At 35.7% G+C, this 16,541-nt stretch overlaps 1 long non-coding RNA gene across 1 annotated transcript; it reads right to left on the bottom strand.

The window, feature by feature from the left end:
* Positions 1-531: 531 nt before the first annotated feature.
* LOC117654625 (uncharacterized) lies at positions 532-15,828 on the bottom strand. The gene is made up of 3 exons (XR_009621099.2): positions 15,783-15,828; positions 10,734-10,774; positions 532-809 (listed from the first exon to the last, which is right to left on the bottom strand). It is a non-coding gene; the product is annotated as an uncharacterized LOC117654625 (long non-coding RNA).
* Positions 15,829-16,541: the final 713 nt, after the last annotated feature.

The raw sequence follows: 16,541 nt of genomic DNA, 5'->3' as shown, positions 1-16,541 counted from the left end.
GCAGTTTTCTTACCAAGGTTTTTCAGAAGTGGTTTGCATTTTTCCTTTGGCTGAAATAGAGAGTGACTGCCAAAGGTCACCAAGCTGGCTTTGTGGCTTGGGTGGGACTAGATTAGAACACATCATTTCCCTGTTTCCAGCCTGATCCACTATATCATATTCTCTCTCTCTGTCACATAATCAAAATTACAGTTTTAATTTGAATAAGAAGGACTTGGGGGAAATGGCTTCATTTATCTGTAAGAGCAATCTTCAGAATATACCTTATTATAAATCAAGACAGGTTGATATGAAAAATGTTCCTATATTTAAAAATAACAGAAGCAAGGAGACAGAAATGTCTTCTGCCTTTTTGTAAGTCCTTTGCTAGTATACTATATGCCTATCTATCTACAGTGTATTGAGAAAGTATTCAGAACCCTTCGCTTTTATCAATTTTGTTATCCTACCGGCTGATTCTACAGTTGTTGAAATTCATTTTTTCTCAATAATCTACATTCAGTACTCCATAATGACAAAGTGAAAACAGAATTTTAGAAATGTCTGTAAATTTATTAAAAAGAAAAAACTGAAAGATCACATTGGCATAAGTATTTAGACCCTTTGCAACAACACGTGAAATTTAGCTCTAGTGTCTCCCATTTCTCTTGATCGTTGCTGACATGTTTCTACACCTTGAATGGAGTTGATCTGTGGTAAATTAAATTGATTGGACATGATTTGGAAAGGCACACACCTCTCTAGAGAAGGCATCACAGCTGACAATGCATACTGTAGCAGACCAAAAGCCATGAGGTCAAAGGAACTGCCTGCAGAGTTCAAAAACAGGATTATTGCAAGGCACAGATCTAGAGAAGGCTACAATAAAATTTCTGCTGCACAAAGGTTCCTAAGAGCACGGTGGCCCCCATAATTCTCAAATGGAAGAAGTTTGGTGCAACCAGGACTCTTCCAAGAGCTGGTCACCCAATCAAACTGAGCAATTGGGGTAGAAGTGCCTTAGTAAAAGAAGTGACCAAGAACCCGATGGTCACTCTGACTGAGCTCCAGACATGCTGTGTGGAAATGGGACAGAGTTCCAGAAAGACAACCATCACTGCAACCATCCACCAATCTGGGCTTTATGGAAGAGTAGCTAGATTGAAGCCTCTCCTTAGAGCAAAGCACATGAAATCTAATCTCCATACATGTGTGGGAGTAGATCAAATAGCTACTGCAGTCCAAAATGATTTATTGGATGACTTATTTTTAACATACTGTATGATCAAATGTCATTTATTAATTCATGGATTAGTAAAATTTTCTGATAGCTCTCATACAGAGATACAGATTGGAGAGGTTAGCGTTTGGCAGGCAAATGGCAATGGAAAAACGCATGCCAAGGAAAACTTTAGTGCAGGTCAAAATAGTGCAGTAAATGGTCAAAATGAGTTCCAACGTTTGCAGGACAGTGAGCCATTTGGAATTTGGATGATGTCTAAAATAACCCTCAGGAAAGAGACCCTTTCCCAAATACTGTAAAAAAATTTAATGTTCATTTATTCAGTTTTGAGGTATCTTTTTAGAGTGCTTGCCTGCTTGAGGTTTTGTTTAATTATTTTCTGTTTTTAATCATCTCAAGTATTTTGATGTTATTTGCAGCTTGACTGTGTTTTTACCTGGCTTTCTATCTTTTATGAATAAATTAAATGACACTTGTCTCAGTAGAAATCTACTTCCTGTTTTAAAATCAGTTATCAACCTTTGTTCCAGAAAAAGACTAAAACAAATATAAGCTGGCCAGTTACCGCAACATATATGGCTGCATTGATCCCTGCTTTTGTAAATGGCCATGGTTTTTTATATTGTTTTGCCCAACATACAATTTGACTGTTGCCTCTAAAATATACAGGATAGCAAAGTTAATTTTCAAAGTTAATGTCACTGTCAACAATTGCTATCCTCCACATCTCAGATACACCAACAATAGCCAATTTTCCTACATCTATCTCCATCTATCTGGGCCCCCACCTCTGGTAATCTTATAAAAAGATGTGAGATAGTATAGTCTAATTGATATATCAATCATGTTCCTTGGAAGTAAATGTTAAACCATTCAAGTTATAATCTACTAAACAGTTCCTCAAAAGTAAGTCTCATTGACTCCAATAAGAGCCTTGGTGGTGCAGCAGACTAAAGCACTGTTAAGTAACACCAGCTGCCTGCAATTACTGCAAGTTCAAATCTCACCAGGCTCAAGGTTGACTCAGCCTTCCATCCTTTCGAGGTAGGTAAAATGAGGACCCGGTTGTGGGGGCAATAAGCTGACTGTATAAAAAAGAACACCGCTTAGGGGGGGGGGGGCGAAAGCCCTACTAAGCAGGTATTTACAAAAGTATGAAGGCTATTGCTTAACGCATTGTAAGCTGCCCTGAGTCTCCAGAAAAGGGCGGCATATAAATCGAACCAATAAATAAATAAATAAGTCTTTCCCCCAAATAGCTCAATATTGGCTTGCAATCTGAGAATTCAAGTCTATATCTATTTACTGTATTTCATAGACAAAAGTACAGGCCCAGTCAGAAGAATTTCTTCTGGCTTAAAAGCCTGTGCTCATCAACTAACCTACATCTTTAATAAATTACTGGAGATGTGTTGTGTTCCTTCTTGCTTCAAACGCTCTACTATTATCCTGGTTCATCAAGGAGCTAAATGAGTACAGACCAGTCACTGTGACCATCTGTAATTATGAAGATCTTTGAAAGGTTAGTGTTGGGCAACTTGAAAATCAATACAGATCCATTGTTAGATCCCTTGCAGTTTGCCTACCATGCAAATTGATCAGCAGATGATGCTGTCAATATGGCACTGCACTACATCTTGCAGCATCTTGAATCCACAGGAACCTATGCATGGGTCCTTTTTGTAGACTTCAGCTTAGCACTCAATACAATCATTCCAGAAATTCTTCATTCCAGACTGATTCAGCTAGCTATACTTGTCCATTCTAATAGGTGGATTGTACCTTTTTTGACAGATAGAAAACAATAGAAGAAGCTGGGGAAAATCACATCAAGTATCCGGACAGTTAGCACAGGCACCCCTTAGGGCTGTGTGCTCTCTCCATTACCCTAGAGTAGATGGTAACTGGCTCAACAGCCGTAACTGTGAGAGGAGTTTAGGGGCCCAGGGGACAATCACTTCAGTATGAATTAATGTGCGGCAGCCACCAAAAAAGCCAATGCAGTCCTAGGCTACATCATGTGAATTATCAGTACCATCATATAATATGAAGTGTTAGTACCACTATATGCTGCCTTGGTAAGAACACACCTGGAATACTGCATCCCATTCTGGTCACCTTGATACAGAAAATGAGACTCTAGAAAGGGTGCAGAAAAGAGCAACAAAGAGGTTTAGGAGTCTAAAGGCTAAAGCATATGATGAATGGTTGCAGGAACTGGGTATGTCTAGTCAACAAAAAGAAGGACTAGGGATAACACACAGAGGTGGGCTTCACATAATTTAACAACCGGTTTGCCCCAGCACTGAAAATGTGAGCACGTGCCCACTGGCTTCACTCGCGTACATGCCTTCTGCGCATGCGCTTTGCTCACACGCACACATGCACACATGCACACTGCTTTAAAAACGCAACCAAACAGGATGGTATAGTGCCAGGGTGGGTGGGCAGGCCACCTGCAGGTCACAACCACCGGTTCGCCCGAACCAGTCCGATCTGACTGAATCCCACCCCTGATAACATGATAACAGTCCTCCAATATTTGTCACAAAGAAGGGAACAACCTATTTTCCTAAGCAGCTGAGGGTAACAAAAGAAAAATAAGGTTTAAAGTTATCAAAGCGATATCCAACCTAGTACCAAGGAGAAATTTCCTGACAGTGAGAGCAATTAATCAGTGGAAAGGCTTGCCTTAGAAATTTTGGATATTCCATTACTGGAGAAGAGATTGGATCACCATTTGCCTGTGATGGTATAGTGCAGGAGTGTCAAACTCAAGGTCCATGGGCCGGATCTGGCCTTTGGGGTGCTTAAATCTGGCCCGGGGGCTGCCCTGGAAACAGTGAAGGACAAGCCTGTGGTGCCTCTGCCAGCAAAAATAGAGCTCAGGTGGCTGTGAGCCCCCCCTCCCCCGAGCTCCATTTTTGTTGACAGAGAGCTGCAGGAGGCTATCGCGGGTGAAAACGGATGTTGAATTTGCCACACCCTGGCCATGGCCACTCCTGCCCCCCCGAGGTCAAACACAACCCTGATGCGGCCCTCATTGAAATCAAGTTTGACACTCTGGGGTATAGGGTTTCCTACTTGAGCAGGGTATTGGACTAGAAGACTTTCAAAGCCCCTTCCTACTTCTGTTGTTCTGTATTATTTTGTATTCTGGGAGACTGTGAGTTCTAGTTCCACCTTAGGCATAAAGCCAGCTAAGTGGTAATCACTTTCTTTCAGTCCTAGGAAGGAAGCTATAGCAAACCACTTCTGAAACGCCTTGCCAAGAAAATGGTAGGGACTAATTCAGGCCAGTAGTAAAAAACTGATTTGAGAAAAGAAAGAAAAAAAGGAAGGAAGGAAGGAAGTACTTTAATATAGATTGACCTCATTTGCCACTGCTTGTTTTTTAGCTTTTTTGGTATAGCTTGGTTAGAATCTTTACTGATTCTTTTTTTGTTGCTTGCTATATTTCTGTGGATAGTCCCTCAGTTCCTGTAACTTTCTGACTAGATAATGATCAAAATGCTAATTTAATTCATTTTCTAGAATTAGACTCTTGCAAGTACAGAATATCTTCTAAGATATCTTGGACGTTGCCATCTCTTCTAAACAATATTTTGGTATGCATCTTTGAATCTGTTACGTGTGCATTGCCATCCTTTAGCAAACTGGGAGACTTAGTTCAGCAACATCTAGAGAGTCAAAAGTCTTTGCCTTTAATCATTTTCATATTCAGTAATTTAAAATATCAATTAACTATAGAGCCATCTGTATTAAAACTCTTACTAGATGTGCAATATCCCACAATATTTTGTATATTTTCTTTCTTAACTTCTACTAGAAACCTAGCTAGTAGATTTGTGAGTTGATATCACTCTTATCTAATTTTGAGTGTTGATTCCCAAATGATTGCAATTTTTAGCAAGTATTTAGTGCTGCAAAAGATTATGACATTGCAGAGGTTTGCAAGAATACGATTGATGGAGCTAACCATGGACTTAATATTAATGATAAAGAGGGTTATATGCAAAGGTGGCCTTTCTGTCAAATAGAATGGATGAGAAAGCTAATTTCTTTTGCACTTTTAAAGAGCAAGTTAAAAGACCTTATTTATCTTGATAAGGGCATGCTTGTATTTGTAACAAATTAGAATATAATATTTCAAAACTATATATGAGTCTATTATTAAATTTAAATTATCAATTTATAAATCAGTTATTCAAATAAATTTCTCATTTTCATACTGATAAATCATAGTGAATCCAATTAATGCTTTCTGAATCATAGAGCATGACTTTTCACATCCTATCAAATCTGTAATATGGATTATTAATGAAATATACATTTTTATTAATATAATTTAGATTCTAAAATTTTAAATTATCTGTATGATTACTGAAGATAAGAAATCTAGAATTAAATAAAATAGCACAGAAGTAGTAAAATATGGAACTTAACAATCAGAATATAAGTATTTACTTTGAATCTCATGGAAATCAATTGAAATTAAGGATGTTCAATTCTGAATGGCAACTGCTGTTTTCATTTTCAAGAGATGACTTTATACTTTCTCGATAACCAGGAGCAAGATCTATACATTTCTAGGCAATGTTGGCTTGTAGACTGAAACTGAAATTCCTATTGTTCAGTCACATTAATCATATTTCTTTCATTTAACATACAAAATTAGAACCATAAAGCATTTTATATATGAAGGAGATATTCAGAAATAACAATAAATATTTGACTATACTGTGATGATAAAAACTCTGATTTTGGTATTCCTCTGGGTGATTCAGAACTTTCTTTTTAATTTACTTGAATTGGACAATAGTGTAACAAGTAGAGTTACACTACTTGTGTAGTGTAACACACAAGTTAGGGTGTGTGTTCAGCTGTTGAACACACAGAGTTAGGGTTGGCTTCAGCTGTTGTCATGTTAGAGTAATGTTTCTAATAAGTCCTAACTAATTGAAATAGGCCTTTGATTAAATTCCATTATTGGGAGCAATATGGTCCAAAAGACAATATAGGCTTTCTCCATTTGAGGTTTTTTAAAAAAATATTTTTAATAACTTAGTCCTCTTTCCTAAACAATGTCTTTAATCCACACACTGGATCCTGTTACTAAAACCACTGAGTGACTCTTGAAAGGTCAGCATAAATATTTCTTTTGATTTTGAATGTGGCAGACTGGCACTCCAACTGCAGGTATGTCTTCTTTGTGGAATTCATTTTTGGATATTATATGTTGGGCAGGAAATTTAGACCCCAAAGACCTCACGCTGAACAGCTTAATTCACACTAATGTAAGAAAAGGCAGTGTGAGACTAGGCTGTAGCTCCCATACTTAAAGAGGAAGTAGACATGTCAGCAGAGTGGTCAAAGAGCCAGGATTCTTGTCTAAAAGTTCCCTTTGGAAATTGATAAGAAGGGATAAAAAGGAACCAAGGAAATAAAGGAAAAATTGTCATCTGAATCAGACAAAGGTGGTTGTGCCTGAGCACAAGGACCCATCCCCAGCACCCTCAACAGCTACCAGACTTGAAAATCAACAAGGCAAGAACATCACGGATATTTTTTAAGATGAACTTTGTTGGTGGGAAATGCCTCAGTGTCAAGTGACATAAAAACTGCTGATATACTTTCATTGTTTCAGGCACAGACTCCGGTCAGTAAAAGCTTGAGTATCCAGTGATTCCTATAACTTATCCTTTAGTTTATAGGAAATTTTTAGAGGTCAGGGTAACATCCTTTAAGTGTCTTTCATTTTGTTTTGATTTCTATGGACCTTCTACATTATCCTCACTTTGTCTTTGAAAAAAAGAAAATAATCTTTGAGAATTCCACCATTGCTGCTATTTTCTCAGGCTTCACTTTGGCATCACTACAAAATTCTTGCTTATTCTCACCATTGTTATTTGACAATTTTAACTAAATTTGGCTTGTCTGGCCCTTCTCAGTTCAGACTCTATTCATTCCAATCCCATGGAATGTTGGGCAGAAATTATGTAAAGCAGCTTAGGACTCTACCTGCATGTCCTCGTCTTTCTGCCATGAAAATATTTCAAAAACAGAATACAACAAAACATAATAGTATGTAAGGAGAAGCAGGAAAATGACTGGATCTGGTCATATATAGATAAATATATGGCCATTTTCAGCCCTATTGTTACCTTCCAAGGGATCCTTTCCAGAAATTTCCAGTGTACTCTCTTTGATCTGCTGATAGTGAGCCATTAGATTTCATCCTGTTTACATCTGCCTCAACAGTATTCCTTAGTGATTAAAAAGTTAAGGAGAATCGTAAAAAGCATAGTTTTCTGGCAAGCCTCAGAATGCTCTCTAAGCTTTCCTCATTATGGTTTGCTATTTAAACCATCAGTAGAATTCTAAGAGGAGATCAGACATGTGTCCACCAGATGCCTGCAAACAGATCTGCTCTAGGGACCTGACTCAACAATAATCTATAGACAGCAGTTGTGAACTTGAGCTGGGCCAACACCTCATCAGGCTTCATGGCTAATTGATTTCAAAATTAGACTTGGTATTTCTGAACGATGAGCTTAAAAGGCAGCAATAAAATACATCAAAATCCTTTGAGCCAGCCATGCTTTCATCCAAATGGCTTATTATAAAGAGCTGGCACACCTGAATTTTGGCATGGACAAATAAATTCCTATATAGCAAATGGAAAACACATTCGGCATGGAAGGTTTGTCAAGTGAAGTTCATAGCATCAGTAAGCAAGATCCTGATTCCCCATCTCCCACTGCTTTTAGCGACAGGACATTCATTGGAAGTGTTTTGCTGCTATTTTAGTGGCCATTATAATCAAAATTTAGATAAAAACTATTAAGTAATAGTTTCATACATCATAACACAAGAAATTCATGAAGATATAGCTCTTTAAACTCTGAAAATCTGGCACTATAAAATACTATGCAAAAGGATTTAGGTTCTCTTTTGCCTGTTTCTTATAACTGGTATCAGATTCCATGAATTATCTGAACACAAAGATTATCTGAACGCAAACTAAAATGACACTTTCAATATTTCTCAGTATAAATCAAGCAAGTATTCCCAAGTTAGCATTCAGACTCAGCAAACTTAAATTTAATTTGTATTTTTTTAATCTCTATGTATATTTCTAGACAGGGTGACCTTTTTAATAACTGACTATTAGGTAAAGTGAATGTAAAAATTAAAAACAAATGATAGTCAGATGAGCAATGAAATACATAAATATATGTATCTGTATACATATAAACAATATAAAATATCCCTGACTAAAATACTTTAGTCAGTGCCATATGACTTTCTGCCATATAGGTAGACTAGTTCTGACATGATTAACTATATGTTTAAATAGAAGATGCAACTGAAATTTTCAGTTTCAAAATATAAATGTAGTTTCTCTTCTTTTTTTTTCTTGTTTGAATGACAACATTCATTTAACAGAATTGTGGGGTATAGTATTTCTGCATAGTCTAATTGAATTGATCTAATTTTATATGGCCAGCATAGATATTACATTCTGCATTAAGACTCATCCATAAGCAAAGAAACTTAACTAGGTCAGTTAAAATCAAAATATGACTTTCATCTCTAACTAGCAGGTTTAACATGTAGTTTGTATAAATTGCTAGATACTTAGCTACAGCAGTCTCTCGCATTTTACACAGACTAAAAAAGCTTAAGGTATTTTAATTGTTATGCTGTCACCGTGTTGAGTATATATGTCTATCTGCAGAGGAAGAGAGAGGAATAAAGAAAGAAATGTGCAGTATTAAAAACAATACTAATTGTCTAAACAATAGAAAGAAAATGTGTTAGCAGTAATAAAAATAATACAGTGTAGGACAAATATAAGAAAATGGGAATGAAACTACTAAAGTATTATTAGACTTACATCAATGTATTTCAAAGTTGGGAAAGGCATCATACTATTGACTGAGCAGCAGTCATACAATCCAGTAAAGCCTCAGCCCACAATGACTATCTTCACCATATCCTTTCTGTGACTTTCCAAGGATGATTTTTCTCATATTTGGCAGAAACAGGTACCGAGGGCAACAGATATTGTTATAGAATATTGTTATTCATAACTCTTTATGTTAACTCAGATTTAAAAGAAATAAGAGTCCTTAATTCTCTTAAACCCTGTTCGAGAATTATGACACAAGGATGGATTTAAATTAATGCCATGTATCATTATCATATTTTTACAGGAATATAGTGTGTTAAGGTGGGTAACCTGAAGCCACAAGATTGCAAGCAGCCTTCAAACCATCTTTCTACACATATTACCAAAACCACAAATTGTCCTTTCAGACCACAAATGCTCAAAATTGATGATACTGCTTCCTGTCATTTTAAAATAGACACCCAATACCTGGAAAAGCCCAATTTTCCTAGAGACTCTAACACTATTATCACTTTATCCATATATCAGATTAGATTTTTTAAAATTAATAAATCCAGTTCCTGCCAAAAATTTGATAAAAAGAAAGTATTTCAGAAACTGGTTTACAAACGTATTTCTAATCTATTTCTCCTAAAATATACAAATTCTAATGAGTAGTTTATACAAATTTTAATAGTTATACATGGAATAAAATATAGGTTTATTCAAGCTCATTTCAGAATTATCAGAATCCTGCCTCTATTTTAGCAACCTTTTCCATCGTATCCAGTTGTATTGGTGCTAGTATCTATGTGCATAGAGGACTTATTGAGCAAATGAATAAAAAGAACAGGGGTAGAGATAAGGACAGTATAAGATAAATTTGAGCTATATGATACCTTTGGAATCCCACTTATTTCTTACAGAGATTGCCAAGGTGTAAATGAAGGTGAGCCTTGGTAGTACAGTGGTCTAAGGCACCCTGTTATTAAGCTGGTTATTAAGACCAGCTGCCTGCAATTACTGCAGGTTTGAATCTTGCCAAGGCTCAAGGTTGACTCAGCTTTCCATCCTTTCTAAGGTAGGTAAATTGAGGACCCAGTTGTGGGGGCAATAAGCTGACTTTGTATAAATATACAAAAGGATGAAGGCTATTACTGAGCACATTGTAAGCCGCCCTGAGTCTCTGGAGAAGGGCGGCATATAAATCAAATTTAAAAAAAAAATGTCAAGGTATCACAATAACATTTCTTCTCATTGTAGTGCTTTGAAACCTATAGTTAACTATGCTAATAAAGCATATAATGTAACACTTTAAAGTATTGTGCTTTACTGTTCTCCATATGACTTTATATGTTTGCTTTATGAAGAATACATATGCAGGACACATGAAAGCTTTGAAGTGGAACAAATAACCTAATAAAACCTTCCCAGAAAATTGTGGGCCAGCTGCTGCTATTTTTGACGTGTTTTTGATTAAAGTCCTTAAGTCTAACAAGACTGAATTGCCACAGCAAAAAGTTATGGGACACTCTAGATACTCTGATGTAGAGTTATAGAAATATATGTGAGGAATTTATCTACCTCTGAAAAATCAGAGTTTTGTAACTCTCTTACCTGTGAAAGTGTGGGCAATGTTTGTATTCTGCACCAAATTCCTGTAAAATCAAAGGATGAGAATGTTACACAGAATCAGAATAAACTAAAATTTGGAAAGGAGTGCATGTATGGGGGTGGGGAGGTGAGAGGAAGAGAGAGGGAGAGATTCTTAGAAAAATAATGTAATTATATAAATAAATAAATAAATAAATAAATAAATAAATTAGAATTATATAATTAGAATTATATTATGCCATAGAAAGCTTCCAAATTTGGAATAATTCCTATTATATTTTATAAATAAATTGAATCAGTTATTTACCAATATTTAAAAATATCTCTATGAAAACCTGTAATTGAAATGAACAAATGATAAATTATAAATTATATAAAACAAACATTTGCCTGTTCCTATTGATTAATACTATTTAAGAAATGTTAGTTATTACATTAGTATTATTTAGCAGATTAAGTAATTTATAAAACAAGAGCTTTCTGTGAGATACCTTTATCATTATCACTTTTAAAAGTAAACTCTTTTAGTCATAGTCAACTCCTGATGACTTCATGAATTATATATTATATTTGCTCTTGTCTTCTTTCATTTCTGTAGACTTCCAGTCTATCTTTCAAGGTACTCTCCTATCAAGTACTAATAGTTTCAATCTCTCCTTTTTTTTTAGATCAAACTAGTCAGTTAGTTGTTACTACCTAATCTTGCCTCTGCATGAATCCATACAGCTAAACATAGAGCACATACAGTATTTGGGATAGGCAACTTCTAACCTAATATAAAGTGGGATCCCCAAAACCAAAATTTTGTTGAGAGCTCAACATTATGAATTATTTCAATAGATGTGTCACGTTCCATGTATCCAGCACTAAGAAACTGCAAATCACACAGTTTTAGTGTGAAGTGTTTTATCCCGGAAAACTTGGAAACCTAGTACTGAGTGACATACAAACAAAGTCAGTGTTATCCACGTCTTAAATCCCCTTGCACACGCCTAGTCCACTCCCTTGGCTTCTGGATACCACAAACAGCCTAGAATCTTTGGCCGCGTCTAGGCCAACACTCAGCTGCTGGTCTGCTCTCTGCGCTGCATCTGATTGCTGCTTCACTTCCAGATGATCAGCTCCAACGCCCAGCTGATCCATTCACCATTGGCCTCCCAGCTGATCAGTGAGGCCGAGCCATTTGCCGCCTCCCAGCTGATCAGCGCAACTCCCAGTCACTTCCCTGCAGCCCTGAATGGCAACCCCGAGATGGCTTGCTAGTGTGCATTGTAGAAGTTCAAAAATAAAAATGAAATTAATAAAAAAAATGGTACAATATATTAAATATTATTTGAATCTAGTGATGTACAGTGATATACTATTAAATAATAAGCAGTAATCTGTGGGAAATCTAATTCATAAATCTTTAATGAGAAAAAGATAAAGCAGAAATTCAAAGAAAGATAGCAAATGGTAAATGGTAAGTTTAAAGAAATGATTACATTTATTCAGCTATAAAACAAGACAGGTGTGGGGGACAGACACCTATTCAAAATAGATACTACCAAAAGAAGAAAAGACTGAATTGTAGAAACTTCTTGTCACAGCAAATTAAAAATAAATAAAAACTTTAGCAGTCTTACGCATAGCATATGCCTGACAGTGGTCGGTTTCTACCGGTTCGTCCCGTTTCAGGCGAACCAGTAGCAGAGGTGGGGGAGGCTCTGCCCACTCATCTGGATGTCATCACAGATGCTCTACGCATGTGCAGAAGGTTCTGTGCATGTGCAGAAGCGCCGCACGCGCGCTCACAGTTCTGAACTGGTAGTGAAGGTAAGTGAAAACCACTACTGATGCTTGAGGTTTGGCCAGATACCTTTGGCTAGATACCATTTTGATTATGAAGCAAAAATTATCTTCTTTCCATCCTCATTTTCACTGTCCTTCAACTATAAGAGTATCCAATTAAAACTGGTCTTTAAAGGACAAAAGTGCATGCACAAACAGCCTAATGTTTCAATAGTTTTGATTGGTCCACAGTAGTTCTCTCTAAGTGTCAACAAGTGAAGGAAAATCTTTGACCTGGCTGATCTCTCTGGTGTTCTTTGATTATGACTTCAGCTAAGGATAGAGAGCAAAAATAGATCCAAGGAAGGCATTCCTTCTCTCTTTGTAGAGATTTCTGTCCTAAACTTCTTTAAACTTTAAACAGTATTTTATCTTACATACAGAATGATTTACATTATATAAGAAAACCAGTACAGTTGCTTCTTTACATATCTATTTATCAGTGAATTTGTCTAATTTCTATTAAACTTATTTATTCCAGCTAAATGGACACTGTAGGTAGTGCAGCCTTAGAAGGGAAAATCCATGAAAATATCATGAAAATGATATTTTTAAGAGAATAAAACATGCAGAACAAGAAAGTGATATAACTGTAAAATCAAAAGAGCAATAGAAATTGCATTAATCAGACTTCTGATTGATGTTGCAATGGGAACGGACTGGAAAATAGCGTGTTCTAATAAGCCCAGCAAAACCCAGTCTGATGAACCACTACCGGAAGGCTTTCGAGCCATAGCCATCTTGGAGGGGGGTGAAGAAAGGAGAAGCATTTCGTGGACTGCAAGGAATTGGCAATTTCCTCACTGGAACAGAAACAGCTCTCCTGAAGTGTCAGCGGGGATGGCGGCCATCTTATGGTGCCCGTCTTGAAGCTGGGACAACCGGACTGAAGAATTGTGCAGGAGTGGCGATTTGATGGAGTACCAGAACTGGGTGAGATAAATGCCAACTAATATTTAACAAGTGGAAATTGAAGTTTTAAAGCTTTGCCGAGCTTGGACTAGTGGCTACTGGGCTCTTAGGGGAAAAAAACACACACACACATGGAACAAAGAGAAGGCATGGATTGTGATATAAGGAAGGTAAGAGAGTTTTTGGATTTGCAAAATTGGGAAAAGCAAAGACTGTTAAAAGGAAAGAATATGATTTTTGGAAGAAAATAATAATTGATAAGAGAACTTTGAAAAAATTATTGGACATTTTGACAAATAAATGGATAAGTCTGCTTTGTAACGGAGTAGAAACGGAGAGTGCCATCTGCTGGAGGAAAGAAAAAAGCTTTGTAATATTCTATTCAAATAGACAAAACAGAAGAAATAGCAGCTGGAAATTTCAACCTTGGCTGTATAGAATTGGATACTGTGTGAAAAATTGAGGACTGACAGTGTTTTACATCTGGGTGGTTGTTTTATTTTCCTTCTCTACTGGAAGATAGTCTCATATTTGGATTTGACTGTTGCTGCATTGGGATAATAAATAACAATTGGGAAGAACATTTTAACTGTAAAGAATAAAGGAATAATTGAAGCAAAAAAGAAGAAAAGAAGAGGAGAAATAAGAAAATTATATAGACTTAAAATTTTGACTAAGTGAATAGAGATATATTTGGGAGAGGTATTAAATTGTTTTAAAATGGAGTTGAAGATGTATGAAGAGTTACTTTCGATGCTCAAAAGCATGCATAAATCTCTAATAGGCCAATATGAAATGGAAAATCCATTTAAATATATAGAAAAAGAAAATGAAGAGAAGCTGGAAGAGGGAAATTTGAATGAGAAACAAGAAACTAATAATGGTGAAGAGAAAATATTAAAAAATAGAAATCAGATTGAGAGCATTATAGAAATAGTTGGGAATGTAAAAACAGGAGAGAGGAAAGGAGGAAAACTCCTAAAAAGAAACAGGCATAAGGAAAGAAGGGGAAAATCTGGAAGAGACAAGGGAAAGCTTTGAGGAGGAAGGTTCAAACAACACAACAAAAAAAGAGAAATGGAAGTCAGAAAATGAATTGTAAGATATATTAAAAAAATAAAAAAGAGAATTGAGAAGGTAGAGCGAGAATAAAAGGTCATGCAAAAAATTATTAGAAAAGAAGATGCTAAAAAGATATAGAGATGTTGATTAAAGATGAAGAATGATGGGGCAAAAATAGGCAAATATAAATGAGATAGATAAATAGATGGGAAGGGGAAAGTAGAAAATATACAGTAATAATAATATTTTTGTTAGTTTTTAAAATTAGAATGGAATTTTAATTGGTATAGTAGTGGTAAAAGAGAAGAACTTTAGGATACCTTGTGATATTAGCAAATATGTAAGAATAATATGGTAGCAGTGGAAAAAAGATATGGTGGAAAAGGATTATAAGTGAATATATGTTAAAAAGGAATGAATAGAGTTTGTCTACAGCAAATCTCAATAGATAGAAATGTGAACATAAGTAATTTGACAATATTATTAATTTTGATATCAATGCAAAAAATGTTAATTGTAAAGATAAAAACAAGGCTGAAATCATGAAAGTGACTATTTATGCAAAAAAGGAATAGAACATGTTTGTGATAAACCACAGCAGATGGAAAAGTGAAAATAAGTAATATAAGAATATTATTAATTTTGATAACAATGTAAATTGAGATGAATATTTTATTGCTTATGATTGGGCAGGAAATTAGAAAGACATTTCCGGAAATGGACGTAGAATGTAAACAACTGGAGTGATTGTAATAGAGAAGAAGCATAAGGCGTAAAGTGATGTTATTTAAAAATAAAATTGAACAGGATAAAAAATGATGGAAAGAAGATAATATGACAGAAGTTGAAATAAGTAGAGATGGAGAAAAAATGATAAATTTGTGATAAAGGATGTATAAAAGAGATAAATAATGGAAAAAATGAGAAGATTAAGATATATTATAATGATGATTTGGATTATATATAAGATGTATGAGAGGTGATCTGGTCAGCACTCTGTTCATAAAATATGTATGATGAAAAGAAATTTTTTTCAATAAAACTTGTCTATTAAAAAAAAAAGGAAATTGCATTAATCATTGTTTTTCCCTCAGCTCCCAAAATGAGAAAATAGAAACCATTTGGATTTAAGACAGAAGAGGACTAAAACAGAAATTTTCCCTGGGGAATTGATCCCATAATTGGGGCTTTATTACAGATAAGTCTGAATTTATAATGAGGACTTGAAGAGTTAGGCCTACAACTCACCATAAGCAATAGGGTAGGACTGTAGGGCACAAATCCAAGGTTTCAGTTATAGAATCACCAGAACATTCTTCTTTCTTCATAATCTGGCAGGACTGTTTTACCAACAGTTTTCCCAAACCAGCGTCCTTCAGTTATATTGAAACAAGTGACTGGAAAAACAACTGGGAGTAGCTTCCCAGTTGGTTACATGAATGAATAATAGACCTTACCATCTAAAGATATGGAGCCATTCTGAAAGGTCATTAAATGTTGAATTTAAAATTATATAATTGTCCCTTGGAAATCAATCCTTTTACCTTGTGTGTCTACAAAGGCAATTTGTGTCTATAGAGGCAATTTAGAAAGAGTGAGGTGCCATTTTAGTTCTACTTGGATGTTATGAAAGTATAACAATTCTTAATTAATGCATTAGGACTGCACTTTTATTGTCAAAGGCTGTACTTGTGGGATTAATTCTAAACTGAGCCATGCTTCCAATAAATTGATAAAAGTTTTTGCCATTGTGTCCTTCCAAGGGCTGAGAGAAAATGACTAGCCCAGAGTCACCAGCTGGCTTTGTGTCTAAGGCAGGACTAGAATTCACAATTTCCCAATTTATAGCCCAATGCCTTAACCAGTACACCAAACTGGTTCTTCTGCTGGTTATCTCCTGCTGGTTATCCAGTACCAAATTAATCAAAAGAAATGAAAATGATCAACACCAAGAAGAATATAAATTACAAGCCTTTGCTGACGATGTGGTATTTATATTGGAGCAAC

The sequence above is a fragment of the Pantherophis guttatus genome, chromosome 8, assembly GCF_059756535.1.
Source record: "Pantherophis guttatus breed Tessera chromosome 8, ASM5975653v1, whole genome shotgun sequence".
NCBI lineage: Eukaryota > Metazoa > Chordata > Lepidosauria > Squamata > Colubridae > Pantherophis > Pantherophis guttatus.
This window is presented reverse-complemented; position numbering and strand designations above follow the sequence as displayed.